Raw genomic sequence first — 21,089 nt, forward strand, 5'->3', positions numbered from 1 at the left:
ATGTATGAACAAAGTAACATAGCTAACAGGTTATTGTGCATCAACTAGTCTGCAGTAATTGCCTCTATGAATCCTCTTAGCCTGAAACAGATGCAAAATAATTCAACTTAGCTGAGGTCTCAGTGAAATATAGCTAAAATAACTCTCGATCCAACACCAGAAGATAACATCGTGCAGAAAGCCTGTTCCATATTCCACCCATAACACCCACACATTCCACTCACAGCTTGGAGCTGGGCAATAGGTCTCACTAGAACAGAGAGACAGCTATTGGGAGTTCTACCATTCCCGTCAATTTGATAGCCAAGGAATGGAATTCAGTTATCCTGATTATGTGGCCTCTACTCATATAAAATGCTAAGATCTGTAGGACCAGGATGAGGGTGCTGGGATCTGGAGAGAGGGCATTCTGGAAAAGAGGCCCATCTCTGCAAATAGCTTCTATCAGAAATACTTTGGAGCATATCTGGGTGTGCTCAAGGACTGCAATTGTACCTCTGTGTGTGGGCTGATCTGAAGCAACAAGCTTCTGCTTTTTTAGCTGACTGGATAAAAGCCACCTCCTTTGCCTTTCAGCTATAGGGTACTGCAAAGCAGGATGGTGGATTTTTTTCTTTCTCTTTTTAGCTATTAATGACCTAATATAAACTATAAAAAGTGCATCCAGATATCATGGTGATGAGTGCCTTAAAAGCATCTGTAATGATAAATAATTCAAATGATGATGTTCTTCATGAAGCTGTTAAAGTATATTAACCAGAAACTTATATAAGCAATGAAACCTACATTACACACACACATGCATATGCAAAAAGGAGTGAGTAGATGAAGAAACATATCTGCAAGAACGGAACGAGATTTTTTTAACTTCTACATTCTTCTTGTTCAGTCACATGTTCACCACCTTCCGCTCCCCTCCCCCAACCAAAGCAAGACAAAATCAAAGCTCCAACTCAGTTTAGAAAATGAGTGTTCATAAATGGTAATAGTACATAATAGCAATGTTTGGTGGGACATACTACTCATGGCAGAGGATGATCTGTTTAGGAGCTTTTTAGATAAACTGCACATATCTAAGTGTTGCACAGACACTTGTGAACAGAGTGTCTTACTTAAAAAAAAAAACAAACCAAAAACTTAATCTATTGGGTTCTTTGGATGTAATGTTCATGTAAGGAATCGGAGCTCTTGGACAGGACAGTCAGTATCCAGACAGTAAAAGGAGTCACCTTTCCAAGGGGCTTTGTAATCTTCAGCTGGATCAGGTGAGACATCCTTAACTGCTGTTCTGCTGAAGTTTTATACACATCTACAAAGTGTTTAGATTAGAGGACTGCTTGATTAAAAGCAGGATCTTGAACTCGCATCCTGGCCATGAGTAATGGGTTACTGACTATTACTATGTGCTTATCTCTCTATATGTCCATTTAGACATATGAACATGTCTGTATGTCTCTACATGTATGGAGAGGCTGTACTTTGCATAAATAATTAAATATTCACTGGGCCTGAAAGTAACACAACCTAATTCTACAGACCATTATCTGAGTGATTTATGAGGGTACAGAGGTTCAGGTCCTGGATCTAGTGATTTTCCTTGTACATTCTATTGGGAAAATACAGTGCTTAGGGCTGAGGGTTTTCCAAAGGACACAAAACATCCTTTGAGACTGCTTTTCCCTTCTATGTGCTTCTGTTCACTATCTATAAATTGGGCTCATTCCTATAAACCCTTTACATCTATTATCTCTAAACAACATATGTTTCTGACTGGCAACTAGTAAATGTTGCATATTTACAGCAGCTTGAAAAAATGTCCCCCTTCAGCATTAATACAATTAATTCTGAATAAAAAGATCATAAATGTTACTCAGGGAAGAAAGATACCCCTACACACACACACACCCCTACCCACCCCTTTTTGAATTGCTGGACTTCTCAGGGAATGAGTTTTGAATTTGTGTGTGGGAGTCTGTGACATACGTTCAGCCTTCGATGAACCAAAAGTGAGACCATCCCCTGCCAGAGCCTGGGGAATAGCAGCAGCTGCCTTTAGAATTATGCTGTCTCCACTGCAGATTACAAGTAGGAATGAACAAGAACCACTCCAGGCATCATTCACCATCACCTTGCAGGTTTCTGGACATACCATATTGCTTGAAGGATGGCTGATGTGATTCTTACTTACGCTTTTTTCTTCTTACACTGCTTGGAAACTGCAGAGAGCCCTCAAAGTCTTTTGGTAGCTATTCAACACAAAGGTTGGGTTACAACCTCTGGATCAAGAAGTCTTTAAACTGTGATGCTGGGATGGAAAGATGTAAGAGGGGAGTGATTACCATAGGCATGCTCTGCTTTTGCACATGTAGCTTGCCACTCTTGGCGACAGGACAGTGGACTTGAGGAACATGTGGCAATCCTTATGTTCTAAAGAAGTTTAAATTGCACTTACATTCACTTGAAATCTCCATCAGACATCCAGAGCAGTGAAACAGACAAGTCCTTTAAACATGAAATAAATAACAGAGTTACTTGCCACATTGTCTCGGTTTTCAGGAACTAACTGATAAAAATGGACAACAACAAAACATGCTGTAAACAGCTACTGCATATTCTGCCCCGGAGAACTGACACGGTTCCAGGATCTCCCAGCAGCATTGACAAAGCGTTTGGTATTGAGCACCTGTATTTAAGTTATCTTTTCCTCTGTCTTTGCCTTTAGGCTCACAGGAAAAAAAAAACGCAACACATTAGGAAGCAAGTGTAAGATTTCTTTGGACAAACTCGGTAAGCTTCAGTGGAAGACTTCAGCAAGCTGTAATTTGAGGAGCCAAATGCATGTTTTTACCTATTTGCAAGATTCATCTTTTTGCAGCAATGTGGTCAGAGACATATCTGTTCCAAAAGCATCAGAGCAAGGATCTGACTTACGCTTTTCATGCAGATGTGTGACAGAGGCAACCAGCTAGGAGATCTGAAAGAAAATGGCACATGTAGTGGGCTGTGACTATTTCACTAACATTGCATGCATTGTAGGATCAGTCATGCCATTCATTTCCCATTGGATCCTCCCTGCAACTTTCTCAAGATTCATTCTTTTTCTGGAAGAAAAAAAGAAAGATATTTAATAATTATTCAGTTCTACTCCTACAGTTTATTTCTACCTTTTTATTAAGAAATGAATAAGCCCCCAGGATCACTGTCCAGTATTCCAAGTGCATTTTCTCTCTCAGCTGGGAAAAAATTGTGAGTTCAATTCACATAAGAGCATTAACATGACGATTTGAACCCTTCTGCAAGCCACACTCTAAACTCTTAGTGTCTCAGTTTATCTGTTGGTACATGGCGATAACCCTGCTGACCATCATTTGTGGAACATTTTGTGATCAGTGTGTGAGTAAAGTTAAAGAGAGAAGTGCAATGCATTATTGTGTCAAGCACTGCTTTAGTGAAAATTTTCGGAAACCATATTTCAGGACATGTGAAGGTCTCCTGTAAAGTCACATCAAACCAACTCAAACCAACAAGACATAGGACAGAGATTTGGAGATGAAGTGTTTTTAGATAAATATGTCTGTGGGTATCTGTTACTGCAGATGGTGCAGTCCTCCACCTATAAAGTAGGAATAATAATAGACTCAAACCAAGATTAAATTAACATTGCCTGTGTTCAAAGCATTTGGGTACTACAGAAAACCACTTGATGAAATAATATAATACCGCTTTCTGGTCATGTAATGGGGCGGGCGGTGGTGGGAAATTAGGAAAAAAACAAATACAGACTAGATAGATGCTTGTTAGTCATGAGATTAATCTCATTTAATTTAAATCTTCTAAAAGTTCTGTGTCTAGGCTAGTCATCCAGGGCAGGACTTAGCTAACCAGCTGTTAACTCCTACATTGTGCTATAAAAGGAGCAAAAGCTGACTAGCGCAGAAGTGAACACCTACACTGTAGACTTCTAAAGGTAGACAAGGTGAATCTCAATGCTAGTCTTCCTATGCAATCAGTGCAAAGAGAGAAGGACGCTTTCAGGTAGCTTTCTTCGCAACTTCTAACATGTTCCCACTGCTTTGTTGCTGAGAAGAGGTTTACAAAGTTTTCTGGCTTGAATGGGTTTTAATGGAACAGCAAAAGGAACATCCCCAACACAGAGGTAACTTAAAATGAAAATATGGAAGAAGTCCCTTTTCTAGACCCTGGGGATCTAGAGTTTCTAAAACAATATTCTACAAGAAGTATCCTAATGTGTCTAAAAATGCCCTCTTGGAAATGGTTGAACTCTCCTAATTGAAACTTTAAATAAAGAGCTTGTAATAATGGAATTCAGGTTAGAAGGGACTTCAGGAGATCTCTAGTCTGACCTGCTGCTCAAAGGAGAGTCAGCCATTAGATCAGGCTGGTTTCCTCAGGGTTTTATTCAATGTGGTCTTGAACATCTCTAAGGACAGGGACTGCATAACCTCTTCTCTGGTTGGCTGTCCTCATGGTGAAAAAGCTTTTCCTTATATCCAGTCTGGATCTCTCTTGTTTCAATTTGTACCTATTGTCTCTCATCCTCTCACCATGCACCACTGTGAAAAGGTTGGCTCTCTTCTTGATAACCTCCTCATAGGTACTAGGAGGCTGCTGTTACCTGCCCACAAAGTCATCTCTTCTCCAGGCTGAACAAGCCCCCTTCCCTCAGTCTCTCCTCACAGGACAAGTGCTCCTGCTCCTGAACATCTTGGTGGTCCCAGTGAACTTCCTTCAGTTTGTTGATATCTGCCCTGTATTGGGGGCCCAAAATTGCATGCAGTAGTCTAGATACAATCTAATGATTGACAAGTAAGGTGGAAAAATCACTTCCTCCAGCCTCCTGGCTCTTCTGTTAATACAGCCCAGGATACTGTTGGCCGCCTTTGCTGCCAAGGCACACTGCTGGCTCATACCCAGCTTGCTGTCTGCCTGGATACACAGATCCTTTTCTGCAGAGCTGCTCCCCACCCCATCAGTTCCCAGCCTGTACCACTACAGGTGCCTTTTGTTCCCCATTGCAAGACTTTGCATTTGTCCTTGTTGAATTTCCTGTCTGGCCATTTCTTCAGACTCTCTAGGTCCCTCTGAATGGCAGTCCTGCCCTCATGCATATCAACTGTTCCCACCAACCTGGTGTCACCTGTAAACTTCATGATGGTGTGCTCCCCACCTCCACGTCACTGATAAAGCTTAGGACAAATGTTCAGGATAGCAAATCTCAGCCTGGACTGTCAAAGTTCAGAAAAATTGTAAGAAATTGAGAACCGGGTCTTAGCATCAAGCAAATCTAATTCTATAAGGTATGGCCAGACATGCCTATTTTTGCTTCATGTGACCTAGGAATTGCCTTGCAGGCATGTAAGAACATAGCATCTTTCCAAAAAATAGAGCTTCACAAAGAAGAAATGGGATTTTTTCCATGCAAGATGAAAATCTGGTATGAATTATGGCAGTTAATAACATAGAGTGGCATAGGAGATAAAAAGGGTACACAAATACATAGGAAAAAGTTATGACTACCACATGTAACAGAAAATACAAAAATAATATTATATATACAAGAAATATTCTTTTCCCATACAGGATTCTTTTTCTTGTTGGGGAAATATGTTTGCTCTGGTCAACACTTTGGTGTTTTAATGACCACAAGTAATCAGTCACACAGCCTTCCTCTTGCTGAGTTAGAGCCCCGGTGCACCAAGCAGTGCTTCACTACTCTCTGTGTATTGGACATTTCTACCTGCAAAGTGCTAGTGCTACTTCCTTTCCCAAATCTTCAGAGATTTGTCAGCCAAATTGTGAACAAGCTTGACCATTTGTGAACCATTTAGTTGGTAAGTTATTGTATGAAATCATAGTCCTGTGTGTCTTTCTACTGATAATGTCACAGAAGCCTTTCAAAGTTACCCATGGGATCTCTCCAGGCATACATGATTGGAAGGAAACATTGCTAGTGGGTCAGAAAGGTCCCAGCTTGACTATGGATCTGACCACTAAAGTGGTGAAATTCCCATTAGTGTTTGATGGTAAAACCCAGGTAGCATCTAAGAGGCCAAACACTTCAGTGTAATAAATAGAAACCCAAGATTTGTCGGAAAGGTAACAGATATCATGCATATATAGTCCTAGACATAACCTGTTAAGATTTTTCCTTCTATCCTTATTTTGTCCCAGACCCCAGGTTATCACTACTTAGTAAAGGCTGATTGCCATGACACTTCTCCATCCACCCTTCTCTCTGTCTAATCAGAGAGGTAAGACATGTACAACCTAGTTATCTTTCTCTCAGAGCAAAAGATATGCACCACTATCCTTACTCTGAAATCAAATCCTTGAGTAAGTTGTGTCACTTTCTTGGTATCTCTGGAGTACTGGTTTACGGGGAATCAAGTCATCTCCCTTCTCATTAAAATGAATGCTCTGAGTGTGCATTTTAATGTCTCTCTCTCTCTCTCTGAACAAAGTATCAGAGCAGAGCAGGTGATTTTATCATACACAGGCTGCTTGTCACGTAGGTGACCTTCAGTCTAAATGACAGCAAACAAGATCAAGGCTACCTAGCCCAGATGGCACTTGGCTTTTGTATTGTCAGAGCCTGTAGGTCAGACAGGATTGACCAGAGGTTTGTTATGGCTGTTCTACTGGAAAACCTCTCCTCTATCATTAAGTCTCAAGGCAGAGAGGCTAGATGGGCCATATCAGTGCTGTGGCTGGCCCCTTCCTCCTGTGCATTGGTGGCCCCTTCCTCCTGAAATGAGACTCTCTGCTGGGAAATGGCAAAGCTCTGAGCATGGATTAGCACACAGCTGCCTTCCTCAGTCCTTTGGCATGGCTTGGGCAAATGAGATGGTTTGGGGCAGCATCTGGGACAGGCCAGGCATGTTAGAGAGCATGTCAGGTTACTTTTAACCGTGTGAAGAGTCAGGCCTGGGAACTCAAGTTTTAGGTTGACCCTTGCTACTACAGTAGCTATTGTTATTCACAGAAAAATATTTCACAGGTTGAAAAATCATTGGATTTCTTGCCTTCCACACTTTATTATTATGGATCAGGCCAAAGGAGAGAGAGGAGCAGAAAGGTAGGGCTAGCCAATACTTGGATATTACATCCTGCAATTTAGCTTGAATTGGCAATTTACCAATGTGAATACCCCCAAGTGGGCCTTAATGCTGGAGTAGGTGGTTTAATTAGCACTGTGCTCCCATTTATAATTAGATTTCTGTTAGTTCAGTTTGAAGCATGATTTCATAATACAAAATTATTTTTAAAAATCCTGTGGGGATATTCCTGGTAAATTAATACTGTGGACTTTGATGAACTGATGCTTTTAATAGACTGTGGTATTTGGAAAGAATCTAAATCAAAGCAATAACATTACCATCCCATAAAAGTCAATGCCACATGATAATAAATCCACATGCAAGAGGGAAGAAGAGTCATAGGATTATCTGAGGAGAATCTGGACTGCGTGCTTCTCTATTTCAATTTGGAAAGCTTGAAAAATGTAAATCTGGTCAGGAAGCATTTTATATTTTTAACCTCAAAGCAAGGTTTCATATTCCTATTTGCCAAATAGATTTTTAATAACAAATTAAGATATGTTAGTGATATCAAAATATAAAAAATAAGACTAAAAATGAGAAACATGCTAAATGCTACACATTCCAGCATGCTGTTTACCTTCAACAAACTGGTCATTTCAGATGTGGTTAAATCCTTCTTGATCTGTCCTATATGATTGGAGGATTTCCTTTTTTTATTTTCATCTGATTGTATGATAGTTGCAGAACAAGGATTGTCTATAGAATGATAAATCATTAAAGAATGACCAGAGCAAAACTAACCATGATTTTTCTCAAGTGCAATGGCAGATTCATTTTTGTGTGAGGGGCAGTGCTGGAGGGAAGCCTCACTTGGATAAAATGAGGTAAAGAAGAAGTAAGAGCTCAGTGAGAAGCTTGCGATGATCAAGTATTTATAAAAGGACACCCATACTAAAAACATACTGAACATACTGTGTTTACTGTTCTTTGTTTCTAAAAATAAGCCTACAAGTGCAAAGCCTTACATTTGGAAAACATCAGAATCTATGATACTAGTGAAAACCAATTTAGCTGAATTCTGATCTATCACTTCTGTGGGTAACCCATGTGCATGATCTTTTACAGGTAGACAGGAAGATGAGGTTCTTGCTCCCAAGGATCATCCAGGCAAAGCCCTTAACCTGACCTCCATCAGCTGGGGGCAAAACTCTCTGTAGACTTCAAAAGGAGGTGAATAAACATACTGAGGAAGACATGGGGAAAAAAAGTGTCATTTGAAACCGTCTCTTTGGAAGTGGATAGCATGCTAGCCAGAGGTTTAGCACACATCTCCAGCAGGCATAGCCAGGGCTGTTCACATCCAGGGTGGATCACTCTGCATCAGTATTCCTCTATTATAATTTTATTAGTGCAGATACTGATGCCTAGTGAGTGTTAAAAGCCCCTCCAGTATAGGAAGTGACTTGCACTGCAGTTTGTCTTGCATCTGGCCAGATCCTTTCAGAGGGCTTTTCTCTACCTATGAAGTGCCATGTGCCTTTACAGCAGCAGTATGTACAAGCGAATGTTTGATGTTAGGTCTGTGTTCAGTATGAGGCGCTGCACCTGGAGGAGATATTGCCTTACTTTACTATTAAACAGATGGATCTGAGCCAGGAATGATACAACCAGTTGCTCTGCTTCCAGAGGAAAAAAGAAGTGGCTTGCAGCTTGCCTCTGCACCCTAAGGACAAATTGAAATCTGTAGGGATCTGCTGGAGAGGAGTGGGGGCCCATCCTATTTTTCCAGGTTGTGTAAAGACCCCAGGGTGGAGGTGAGGCCTAATGGGAAAAGCTAAAAAGGGGCAAGTCTAAAGTCTCCTTTACTCCCCTTTTTCCAGAAATGGGAATATTGAAAGCCATCTTCCTTGTAGTTTGGATTCCTGCTCCAATGCAAGAATCCTTACAAGCCCAGCCAGGCTCCTGCCCTCCAGGCACTCTCCACTTGGTCATCCTTGCTAACCTTACCACCATGGAATGGGAGGGATTACCTGTAGGTTTGTGTCAATCTGGAAGCAAGTCAAACTTTTTTTTTGGTAGGAAAAGCAGACATTAGGATTTTATTTTTGGTTGCTTTCAGTCTTGAGCAGATTTAGCAATGTGAATGGTCACATGGCATTTCATCAGGTAAATTATTCTATATTTCATTTTTTAGAGAAGGAGAAAAAGAGAAGGTCAAGGAGAAGATAGAGGGGAGCAGGGTCTATTGTGTATTTTCATTAGCCATTAACACTTTACCTGTCAATTTTTTAAAGCATTTGGAGAGATGCCATGAGAAAAACACACAGATGGCCAAGATAACGGGAGGCTGAGCATTTTCTCTCCCTTGATTGTTTTACTAAAATAACCTTAGTTTAAAGGAGCAGTGGGAGCCATTGCTTGCTATTGCATGAAGAACAGAGAACTGAGTAGCCCTTGCAGATTAGATGGTAATATTTAGTAATATAAATGCTAAGTAGTTATTTAAGAAATAGTAAAACAAATGTTGAATTATTAAAATTAATACTTGCTCTCTGTGTTCTTCGTCCTCCAGAAAAAAACCCTTATCCATTGTTTGTTTCTTTTCTTCTTACTGAACAGTTAGACTAAATACGTATTCCCAGTGCCACCATACATATTTGAGCCATTACTGCTAAACTGATGATGTTATAATGAATTATGTTATAATGAACATAACCATATCAAAGAACATCACGAGTTTCTGCAGCCACACAGGGGCTAGAATGCAGTCCAAAAGACTTAGATAAACATTAGAGAGCACTTTAAACTTGCAGAAGCTATTCTTAATTATGTTACAACCTCTACCATATTTATGACAGCAGAAGGGATTGGCCCATGCAGGCTTGAAACTGAATGGCAGATCCTCAGTTGGCATAAATCCTGACGCATACCTGCAAAAATGTCTGTATCCTGGCTGTCTTATTACTTCCCTGCCCTTTGTCGACCTGACTGTCTGGGTCACTAACATATATTTAAATCTCTAAGTTCAATTTTGTATACATCTGGTACAATAAGTCCATGAAGACCAGGTAAATTAAGCTTCCAGCTTGGTGCCTTGGAGCAGTCAAATCCCCACTTACATAGGTCTAATTAATAGATAAATAAATTACAAGAACTGAAAGAACATTATGATTATCTCACCTGGTCTTCTGCCTGTAATAGGCCTTGAGGATTTCTGGAGTTAATTTTTTATTTCCCAAATATTTTGGAAGTTTAACTCCCTTTTTGATCATCAGTCTTCATGCATCCTCCTATGGAAGTAGGTAGAATTTCTTAAGCTTAAATACTTCATAAGCTGTTTCTAACATTTCTTTCTTAAAATTCTCTCTCAGTTTTCTATAATGTCTTGGGGAATAATGACACAAAGTTTAAGAAAACAAGCATAATTTATATGATATTAATTCAAAAAATGCCAGAGGTGGAGTCTCTACAGCAGCCCCAATAGAACTTAACCTGTATTTAGATAACCTACTGTTTAAAATACACTTTTGAATTATATAGTCCCTCTTTCCCTGTAGTCCCTTTTTCTGATGTAAGAAGATACTTACAGACTGCTATGCAGTAAACCTTCTTTTTGATGAACTCTTGGAATCTCTTTTAGAAGGGCATATTTCCTTTTCTGTAACCATTCTCAGGGTTACTCTCTGAGCTTTCTCCAATTCTTCCATATCCTATGTCCTTACAGACCCCAGAGCTGAACATGGTCTTGCAGACAGTGCTATAAGGCTGCTTAGCATAGATAGAGGCAATGCAACTGCTCTACTGCTGCCTGACCTGTTTATATGTACAATGGTCTAATTAGCCATTTTAGTCACTTTTATTTCACTTTGCTAACATCTGTGTTATCTGAAAACCTGAAGATTCATAATTTTGTGTTTACTTCTGAGCCACCAGGTAAAAAAAAAAATTACTACATTAGTGTATGCCTCATCTCCAACAGTGGCCAGCAAAAAATGTTTCAGGAAAACTTATAAGAAATAGGGTACGTATAAAATCATTCTTCCCTCAGTTTACTCCCATCTCCATAATCATAAGACTTTCAGAGCTTGCAATGACATCAGGCAGATATCTTAAGAAAAAGAATGAGTCCTAACTGGATGGCACCAATTCCTGGTCTTTTACAGAAATGTAATTCACAAGTACCTTTTGAAGCTTGCCAATTGGCCAATTCTTAATTTCTGTAATATATGCCTTCTTGATTTTATATAGCATAATTTGATTTTAAAACGTCCATGTCATACCATACCTTTTGAAATCAAATTGAAATGCATCTTATCTACTGTATTTATGAGCTTTTAATTTTTTTCAAAGTAAGTTCTGATGTTATCTTGACAAGATCTGCTTTTTGTAAACCCACGTTTCTTGGAGTTAATTATATTTCCCTCCTTTAATTCTGTTTTAATCTAGGCCTGTATCAGTCTTCTATCAGGCTGTGTTTGTGATCAATGTCAGATTGACAATGACTCAGGTCATTTTGTTTAAGTATCCTCTGGAAATCTGTTGGTTTTCCAAGATTCATTGAAAATCAACATTTATGTCAAAGAGAACTTACTAGTTTTCAAAACCTGTGCATACTAACTATATAGGTCTACTGATTTAAACATATTTAGTACTAGTAGCTCTCTTTAAATCCTCTTGCATTGCTGGAATAAAGGAAGGTATTGAAAGACCATCAGGTGCTGAGAATGCATTATCTGTTTTTTCCAAGCAGAGAACAGAAATATTTACTGAATACTTATGTCCCTTGCACCTTTTTGTCAATGGTTTTATTTTTTCTGGGTAGGAATAAGCCAGGACCACATTCATGTTCTTTTTGTTGTTAAAAGCTCTTTCTTATCTGCTAAATTTCTCAGGTTACAGATTATTCCCTTGATATCCTTTTCTTCCCCCTATCAATTTTCTGTAATTGATAATATCTGAGTTTTATTAATTACTATCAATTTTTCTCTCACCACACGCCCCCCCGACCCCCACCCCCTTTCTCTAAGTCAGATTGTTTTAAATTTCTTTTAAGCTGTGGTCAGCAGAAACACCACCATGACAGAGTCTAGGAGTTCAGGAAAACTGTTGGATTAGATTTTGATGATAATCAGCTGTACAAATGTGGATTCTGCTCAGATTGCACCAAAACAGTAAAATCTCATCCTTTTCTCCCTGTGATACTTCCTTGTGTTTTAACCTTTTAACTACTGGGAGACATGTGGAACAGTATGCCCAGGAAATCATATTATTACTTTGTGGAGTTTTCCAAAGACGGCTTGCTAATTCAAAGCATATCACGGTGAGTTTTTTCAACACCCTGGAATAAATTCACTCACTTAGAATTCAATGGATTAATCTGTTATGAAAACTAATTAACATTTTGCCACCTGACTGAACAAGTCAATTCCATTAGGGCACCTTCACCTTTAGTGACAAGGTAGAAGAAGAAATTATATGGCGTTCTGCTGTATGACCATATGAGAAATTAATAAATAATGAAACTGCTAGCTTTAAGACCATATGTATAATATGTTTATCACCATCAGCATGTTTACTTCTCTGTGGCAATATAAACTTTACTTAAAAATCCCTCAAAAATGCTGGTGAAATATTTGTAAGGTGTTTGTGGGAAGGAGCTGCTTGCTTTATTTCACAGATGTTTTTATGTGGGGAATTCACAACTGAAGTTTCTGGTTCAGTTTGTCTTTCTTATATGGACTGTACCCCTAGGCAGAGACTGTGTTCCCACATATTGCCATAATGGGCTTGGTTGTTATTGGACATTTCAATGATAGTTATCAATGAATAACTGTTGTAATATCCTTTGGCATCTCTCACAAGTGACAAAATTGGGAAGTGTCATGGTTTAAACCCGGGAAGTGTCATCGTTTAAACCCAGATGGCAACTAAGCACCACACAGCCGCTTGCTCACTCCCCCCTGGTGGGATGGGAAAGAGAATCGGAAGAGTAAAAGTGAGAAAACTCGTGGGTTGAGATAAAGACAGTTTAATAAGTAAAGCAAAATCCACACACACAAGCAAAGCAAAGCAAGGAATTCATTCACTACTTCCCATGGGCAGGCAGGTGTTCAGCCATCTCCAGGAAAGCAGGGCTCCGTCATATGTAACGGTTACTTGGGAAGACAAACGCCATCACTCCGAATGTCCCCCCTTCCTTCCTCTTCCCCAGCTTTATATACTGAGCATGACGTCACATGGTATGGAATAGCCCTTTGGCCAGTTGGGGTCAGTTATCCTGGCTGTGCCCCCTCCCAGCTTCTCCTGCACCTGGCAGAGCATGGGAAGCTGAAAAGTCCTTGACCAGTGTAAACACCACTTTGCAACAATTAAAACATCTCTGTATTATCAACACTGTTTTCAGCACAAATCCAAAACATAGCCCCATACTAGCTACTATAAAGAAAATTAACTCTATCTCAGCCAAAACCAGCACAGGAAGGCTCCAAGTTTCAAGTAATAATAATGTGCTTTGAAACTAAACAGAGCTGTTGCCTATCAGTTACAAAATGTTGTATAATGATGGTGAGAATGATGTCGGTTTTTCTGGTGAGTGGAGGGAGGTTCAAGCTGTGGCATTCAGAGCTACACTCTAGGTCTGAAGAGGTTCCAGGGATAGAAAGAACCTCTATTCGAATACCGTGTGGATGGTGTACTTAAATATAGCTACTCCAAATGTCAGAAGCTCAAAAAAAATCATATTTCTGGAAAGAAGTAATCCTTTTCTGGATACAGCAATTCACAATGTTGACAAAAAAGTTATTGGCATTGTAAGCGTTTTTGACAGATTCTTTTCATCTGGGTTTCTACTCATCTTTAGCCCAATGCAGTTCTTCCTGGCAGAATTTCCCTCTGTATTTTTGCAAATTAAACCTGAAAATATCAAGGCTGTGCTGAAGTTGAGCACAATGAAAGACTGTGAGGGAAGCAGCTAATGCAAAGTAATTTGGGGAGCAAAGCTTTGCTAGCTAGGAAGAAGATAAAAGGGAAAAGTGAGAAATCTTATTTCAGCCAAACCCATTTCTCTGACCTTGATTTGAATCAAGCAGAATGTTGCAGAACTGTAATAGATAATCAATACCTGCACTGTTTTCCCTTAGGACTTATAAATGGCTCACACTCTGTTCCATACCCTGAAACCTAAATTTGAAATTCATAGTGAATGATTCAGAGACTTTGGGAACTGATTATTGGTAGGGGAAGAAAAAGGATTCAGCTGTTATATATATGCACTGCTGTAGAATCAGTATCCCTTTTCCTCAAGGGTTAGCATTTATAAAAGTAAAGTAAAATAATGCAGTATAGTCAGAAATGAAACCAGAAACTCTCCAGGTGTTTGGTCTAGTCCAGACACTTTCAAAATCATTCTAAGTAACTTCCTGCGAACACTTTTCTGCTCTTTGTCTTGCTTTCCCATTGGAAACACAAACTTTGCAATATGTATGATGCAGGGGCTACTGTGAAGCATGCATACTGTTTTAAGAAGGGTGAGTGATCTGTGACAGGGTTGAAGATCATGTTTCCTGTCCACTTCCAACTTTTACTGCACAAGGCTTGTTCAAGTGGAGAATAGGTTTCATGACTAAAAGCTACCACTTTTCCCTTCTTGAAATTCCTGCCTGTTACCACCACTGTATTTCTCTGGGAGTGGATGCAAGTCACATCTTCATCTTGCGTGGTCACTGGCTGAGGACTGGCCTAGGACAGTCTCACTAATGTAAGGGGAAAAGAACCAGGTCTCCTGTAGGAGTATTTATTTGCATTCATTCATTCTCTTTAAGGCTGATATGAGTTTTCATTTCCTTAGCAACTGGCAGGGGGCTGGGAGGTAGCAATAAAGCAGTAAAGTAACTCATTATTTCTACAACCTATTGAGCTATTCCTTTAGAAAAGACTATAGTAGGTCAGAAAACTACGTTCCGCTTCTTCATAAATTTCGTGTTACCCGAAACCTTTTCATCTTCAGAAAGAGAGACCAAAATGTAAAGAAGTTTGTTAAAATAAAATTCCAGAGTATTTTGTTTCAGAAATGCTGCAAATAGATATTCCTAAAATAAAATCTGCTTCTCCAAAGTCTTGAAACCTACTGACTCAAAGTGGGGCTGTTTCTGGCCATTTTCGTGGTGCTTCAACATAAAATTACAAGGACAGATGACTGCTGTACTTTCAAGGTAATTGGCTCCCCAAGCTGCAGTGGTCACATAGCCAGGGCCACGTGAGGTGACTAGCCCTAGGCCAGTAGCCAGACTGTAATGGAAACACTGGGTTCCTTGCACTTCATTCTGGAAGGTGGCTTGCAGGGTGACCCGGAGCCCATCCCAGAGTCGGGCTCTGAGCACTGTGGCAGCAAGATTGGAAACCTTGTCCAATAAATTCTTCTCACTGCTGATGAAAACAAGTTTCCTGAGCATAAAAGGTGGGCAGCAATTCTGGGAGGCAGCTATCCTGGAAGTTTAAAACCCCTGGGGATCTGAAGCTCTGTGGCAGTCCAGGGAGCAACTGAGAAGCTGGGTGGATGAGCAAAGAAGAGAATAGGCAGAGAACTGGTGAGTTTTGTTAGCAGATTTGTTCAAAGTGGCATATTTCTGCAAAACATTTCACTTTCAATGGACTGGCATTTTTCTGACAGAAAAATGACTTTTTTTGAAACATTTCTGACTATTACCAGTCAAATCATCATGAAACCCCAGGAGACTCAAAAGCCCAACTTGTTACTTTGTAAGAGAGGTTTAGGCATCTTGCTTGAATTGACATGACTTTTTTTTTTTTTTTACTTAAACTTGTTACACTGTAGATCCTCTGGATACTATTTGTGCTTCCCTGTGGCTGTTCTGCCACATGCTATTTTTTTACAGGACTTTGTACTAAAGCAATAGCCTGTGTGTGTCTGCTTTGGGGATTTATGAACCATCTTGCACCTCTGACCACACAGCTGTGCAAAGAAGTTCATGTTTTTAACAGTTCTCCCCAGATAGCAGCTCTTCAATGGCTGGTGAGCACAGAATAAAAAGAGAAGATACTGCTGAAAGCTGAGAGAGGGCCAGCAGAGGGAGAAGTATTAAAGCAATCAGGGAGAAAGTGGAATTTTGCTTTCCAAATGAAGATCAACACATTCACATTGCTGTTCTTAAGACACTTAAGACACTTAAGATAAAAAAACCCCAATCATTAACTCAGCCTTAGCTAGATCAGATGATTTATGCCAGGACTCAAAACTGATCTCTGGAAGAAGACAGTGTTCTTTGCTAGCCCCAAAACACACATCACACTAGTGCCAAAAGGGTAAACATGTTCCTTTTTGAGCCTTCCGTTTTTGTTTTCACTAAAAGAAGATCCATAGAGTGACCTACAATCCAAGTTCTCTTCCCTTTCTTAGCTATTTCTGAAGTTTCATTTCCATTTTGAAGCCAAACATCAAAGAAGTTTTGCCCTTTTTTAGGAGATAAGAGAGCGAGCAAGAAAAGGAGAGATGTTCATATCTTCACACAAGAGCTCTGAAAATAGTGAATTCTCATCCTGTCTGATCCAGATCCATCACTCTGGAAACGACAAGTAGATTTTGGCTGTGTTTTACAGAGCTCCCAAATGTGTGACTTCTCCAGCATCTTGTATATCTTTCTTTACTCAGGGAATGGATGCCGTGCAATACCATAGTTCCTAGGTGCTCTGCTTGAGTGCAGTGTCTGGTTGGCCTCATATTTTGCTTTTTCCTGAATAAACTTGAGTAAAATCATTCTTATTAAAAACTGAATTGCCTGCTCTGCATCTGGCAGTTTATAATATTTATGAGATACAAGGGACCCAGAATCAAATGTTAACTAGATTTAATGCTGCTTTGATTCAGAAGAATAAGGTCTGGAATTGACCTCACATCCTCAGCAGGGCGTGTTAGCTACTAGGTGACCCATCTCTGGACATACTGACAACTCTTCTCAAATCAGACCTGAAGCTTTCTGTTTGGAACTAGAAACTTTGATACGACTTCCCTGTTTTTAAAAAGCAAACAAACAACAACCAATGACTTATCAAAGGTTTCATTTTCATTTCAGGTATGAGCAAGGACACACTCAGAAATCTGAAAGATTTTCACAAATGAGAATTCTCAGCCACAGCTCTATCACAGCATAGAGATGCCACTTGATCCGAAGTACCACTCAGACCAGCTTTACACAGTGAACAAATGCCACCAATCATGATGAAATAGCAAGAGGTAGTTAGCAAGGAAGATGCTAAAAGTATTGAACTGAAAGAAATAAGACACTCTGTTGCAATCACATTTCTGTTCCTGGATTAAAGAAAGAACATAAGGAAACAATAGTTTACCCTGACTGCTTTTGTAACCTACATGAAATGATTTCAGGGTTCTTCACAAAATTGTATAGCTATCACTTGAAACTATCTTCAAGTATAGTGTGTACTACACTATACACTGTATGCTAGACTAACAAACATTCAATATCACTGAATAATACCAATTTCAGTGAAATTGTTTAACATCAATGTTTCATCCATGAAATATTAAAAAATACACTGCTTACTCCTTTTAGTGCAATAAAATATTTTTGAAAACTCTGAAAAAAGTGTGAATTCCAGGAAAATAAATTAATATTTTAAGTGAATTTAATCAGATAGTCCATTTGGATTTGCTTTCCTCTTAAGAAATAGGTAGCTGAGAAGGAGGAATATTTCTGAAGACCCTATTAATTAAATAAATATTAATGAACTTTTTGGGGAGATAAAATATGATTCCAAGACTGGTATTCATCCAGTGCAAGAACAAAAACATAGTGTGGGATATATGCAAGGAATATAATGGAGCGGTGATTTTAAATGAACAACATATTCAAGAAAATAGTGATTTCCTCAAGGATAATGCACAAACCAAGAAAGGGGAAAAATGAGTTGAAAATACATTACTGAAATCACTCAGCTACTTCAGTCTTTGAAGTATTAGAAAGTTCTATTAATTTTATTTCTTTTTTATGACCTTCTGCAATCCTGAAAGTACACCTAAGGATATTTTTGTCACTTTCTTTCTAGTCAAGAGTAGATTTTGTTCTGCCAGTCTCTTTTGCATTGTTCTTTTTTGCAAGTTTTTCTTTTTTTTTGGATAACAGGGGAAACCCATGTTGAAAATCTAGTTTTGTATTTTGGTTTGAAGATGTTTATATATGGCAGTCATTTATGCCTCCTTCACACCCAAGCTTCATATTCATCAAGTAGCTGCTAAACTGACTATACCCCCTGCATACAGATTACTTGCATACCTTACTCTGGATGTTGCTAGTTCTACTATAACATCATGAAAGCCAGAGCTAGAGTTATTAGGTCCTCTGGCAGGACTTCAGGCACTTTTCTTGCTTCCCGTAGCACAATGGGTAGATCTATCAGATGGATTGTAAGGTAATAATTGCCATGCCTTTAAATAGCCTCTGGGAGTCAGGATCCAAAAAAGCGATCATTTCTAGGTACCTTGGGCCAGACTTCAGGAAAGCTGTGAGGAGGATGGAAAGATTTTAAACACTTTATAAAGAATGCTGACATGAATGAACCTAAGCACATTTAAAGTGTCACAGTGTCCTTTGTATAGTGGACATTGCTCTTTGGAAAAATGAAAGAAGGTGCAGATATTTACAGATGTAGAAGGAGTATTATCTGAAAACAGGATCTTTGTTACTGCACCTTTAGCTTCCTGAGGTCATACTCCTGTGTGCCATTCAACATATCTAATTCCAGGGCTACTTCTGTGCTGCCTAGAAAAAGTGAAAAGAAATCCCTCACATCTTAATTAATTTGTGAAAGTGTATTGGAAGATATTAGAAATGCCAGTCAGGGCTCAGATATAATAAAAAAGGATCTACAGGTTAAAACATGGGCAGAAAATAGCATGCAAACTAAATTATCTGGAGAATAACCTCTCAAATCCATGCTATTCAAGTGAAGACAGATAAGTGAAGAAGAAGCAAGGCTGAAAGAATCCTAGAGGTGGCCACAGAAAACAAATTAAATTACTTTGTAATGAAACACAATGGCATTAAGAACCAATGTGTTTGGAGGAAAAGGGAGAAGGATAGGGTAAGCTGAATTTGCAGATCAATCCTTGCCTGCTGTTTGCTGTACAGCACTTGTGAAACAGTTAAGTCCCACCTTGTTCTCAATTCTAAACCTGGGAATATCAAAACAAGATCAGCAGACTGGAAAAAGAATAAGAAAGAATAAGCGGAGACATTTAATCACTTCAAGCCTGTCAATCCTCTTCGGCTTTATTCACTCTTAAATCTATGCTTTAGTTAAATCTTCCTATCCATAGATATCCAGGCAGCCTGACGTTAAGTGCCTAACAAGACATAAAGAAGAGGGTCATTGCTAGGAGGCTGTATCACCCTCGGCAGTAAGGGTATTCTTAAACAGTAATTTATTAATTGTTCACTGGCTATTTTACCATTAATGGTGTGTGTAAGCCCTTGGCCACTGGGACTTTGCTCTTGAAGTTGTAAGATTGTAAGTCATTCACACTCCTTAGAAAGGGAGTCCTCTTGCCAGAGGAGGCAATGCTGGGCTTGTCCCCTGCTCTCACAGCTCTCACCCTGCTGGTGGGAGCTCCACCTTCCCTGTGGAGTGTAGCCTCGCTTTGGGGGAGGAATTATACTGGTACGGCAGCGCTGTAGACCTGTACAAAATAATCCCTTTATTATTAGAGGCTCCTCTGATGTTTAATTGATGAGTATTTGTGAAGCATTCTGAGGCCTTTGGGTGGGGATCTTCGCAGGAAATAATGAAGATTGTTCTGTGCTGTCTCTGTCTCATGATGTGCCAAATAATATTCTGTTGTCTCCTGTGGTCTGTGACCAGTCTGTTTTGAAATAGCCACGTTATCCAAAGTGGGATGGGGTGGAGGCAGAATGGCATTGTACTAATAGAGCAGGGAAGTGCAAGAGAAAGCCTTTGGCACTGTGGTTAAACAGGTCGTGTTAAGTAGCCCTGGGAGACCGATGCACAGCACCATGTCAAGATAATTACAGCGGATGGTGCCTGCTGGTGTTGCCTTTATTGTTTATAAGGACACTGTCTGTTTGTGTTCATGTTCTTGTCTCTCATTTGTTCCAGCATACGAGTCCCTTTTAAAACTGACATTAAAGAAGCCCAGAAAGGAAAAGTTACACTCCCATACACACACACGCGCACATACAAAATAAAACCTGACAGAACATGATACATGGAGTGTCAGCTCTTAGTTGTCAGTTTCCTGGCTTTTTGTCAGTTGTAATAAGATTTTCAGATAACTTAAACATATGAACTTCTAATCTTTCTTTATGTGTGTCTCTGTTTTTCAGGCTTGCATAAATAGGAATTGGACTCAAAAGCGACACATTACTTACGGCAGTGTTAAATAAACACAGACAGATCTTTTCCAGAATAAGGAGGTGAAATCAGTTGACTTCCTAAAATATCAGGTATGTGTGACTGTTAAGCAGCGGGTTGGATGTGGACATCTTCCCCTTGCCTGTGTCATTAAGCTGATGGAATTATTATGCTAAGGAAGGGCCACGCATGTAAAGCACATGTTAATGTGTCATAAGTTAAATGATACTAGAAAATAGAAGAACTGTTTATGTCAGTTTAAATCTGTCCTTGGTCATAGATACAGAAGATGGGAGCTAAATAGCTCTGACCAACATTTAATGAAGTGTCATTTTTCCAGTTATTCACAGTCTGTCTGTGTGGGCTTAGGGTGCTGGGCAGCCTTGCTGTCAGCTTTGTGACACAGAAGCTGACTTTCATGGGAGTAGTGACAAGAGTGGCTAAGGAACAAGCATAACTTGCATGAGGTAAATTAGTGGCAGAGTGGAGAATGGAATTCAAGTCTCTTAACATGCAGAATTAGTGTCTGATCTCTACCTTGTGTTCACTTCACACATACAAAATATGTGCAATGGGAATAAAAACATGGGTTTGATTGCTGAAGCAGTGGTTTCTGCCAGTGGAGGA

General features: G+C 39.5%; 1 long non-coding RNA gene across 1 annotated transcript in view; it reads left to right on the top strand.

Annotated features, from left to right (window-relative positions):
* LOC140650197 (uncharacterized) overlaps window positions 1-20,480 on the top strand; it is a 60,166-nt gene extending 39,686 nt beyond the window's left edge. Inside the window, exons 3-4 of the long non-coding RNA XR_012041876.1 lie at window positions 8,187-8,291; window positions 20,435-20,480. This is a non-coding gene — a long non-coding RNA (uncharacterized lncRNA). The remainder of the gene's footprint in view (window positions 1-8,186; window positions 8,292-20,434) is intronic.
* The last annotated feature ends 609 nt before the right edge of the window (window positions 20,481-21,089 follow it).

This window comes from Ciconia boyciana, chromosome 3 (genome assembly GCF_034638445.1).
Source record: "Ciconia boyciana chromosome 3, ASM3463844v1, whole genome shotgun sequence".
In the NCBI taxonomy this organism is placed as follows: Eukaryota; Metazoa; Chordata; class Aves; order Ciconiiformes; family Ciconiidae; genus Ciconia; species Ciconia boyciana.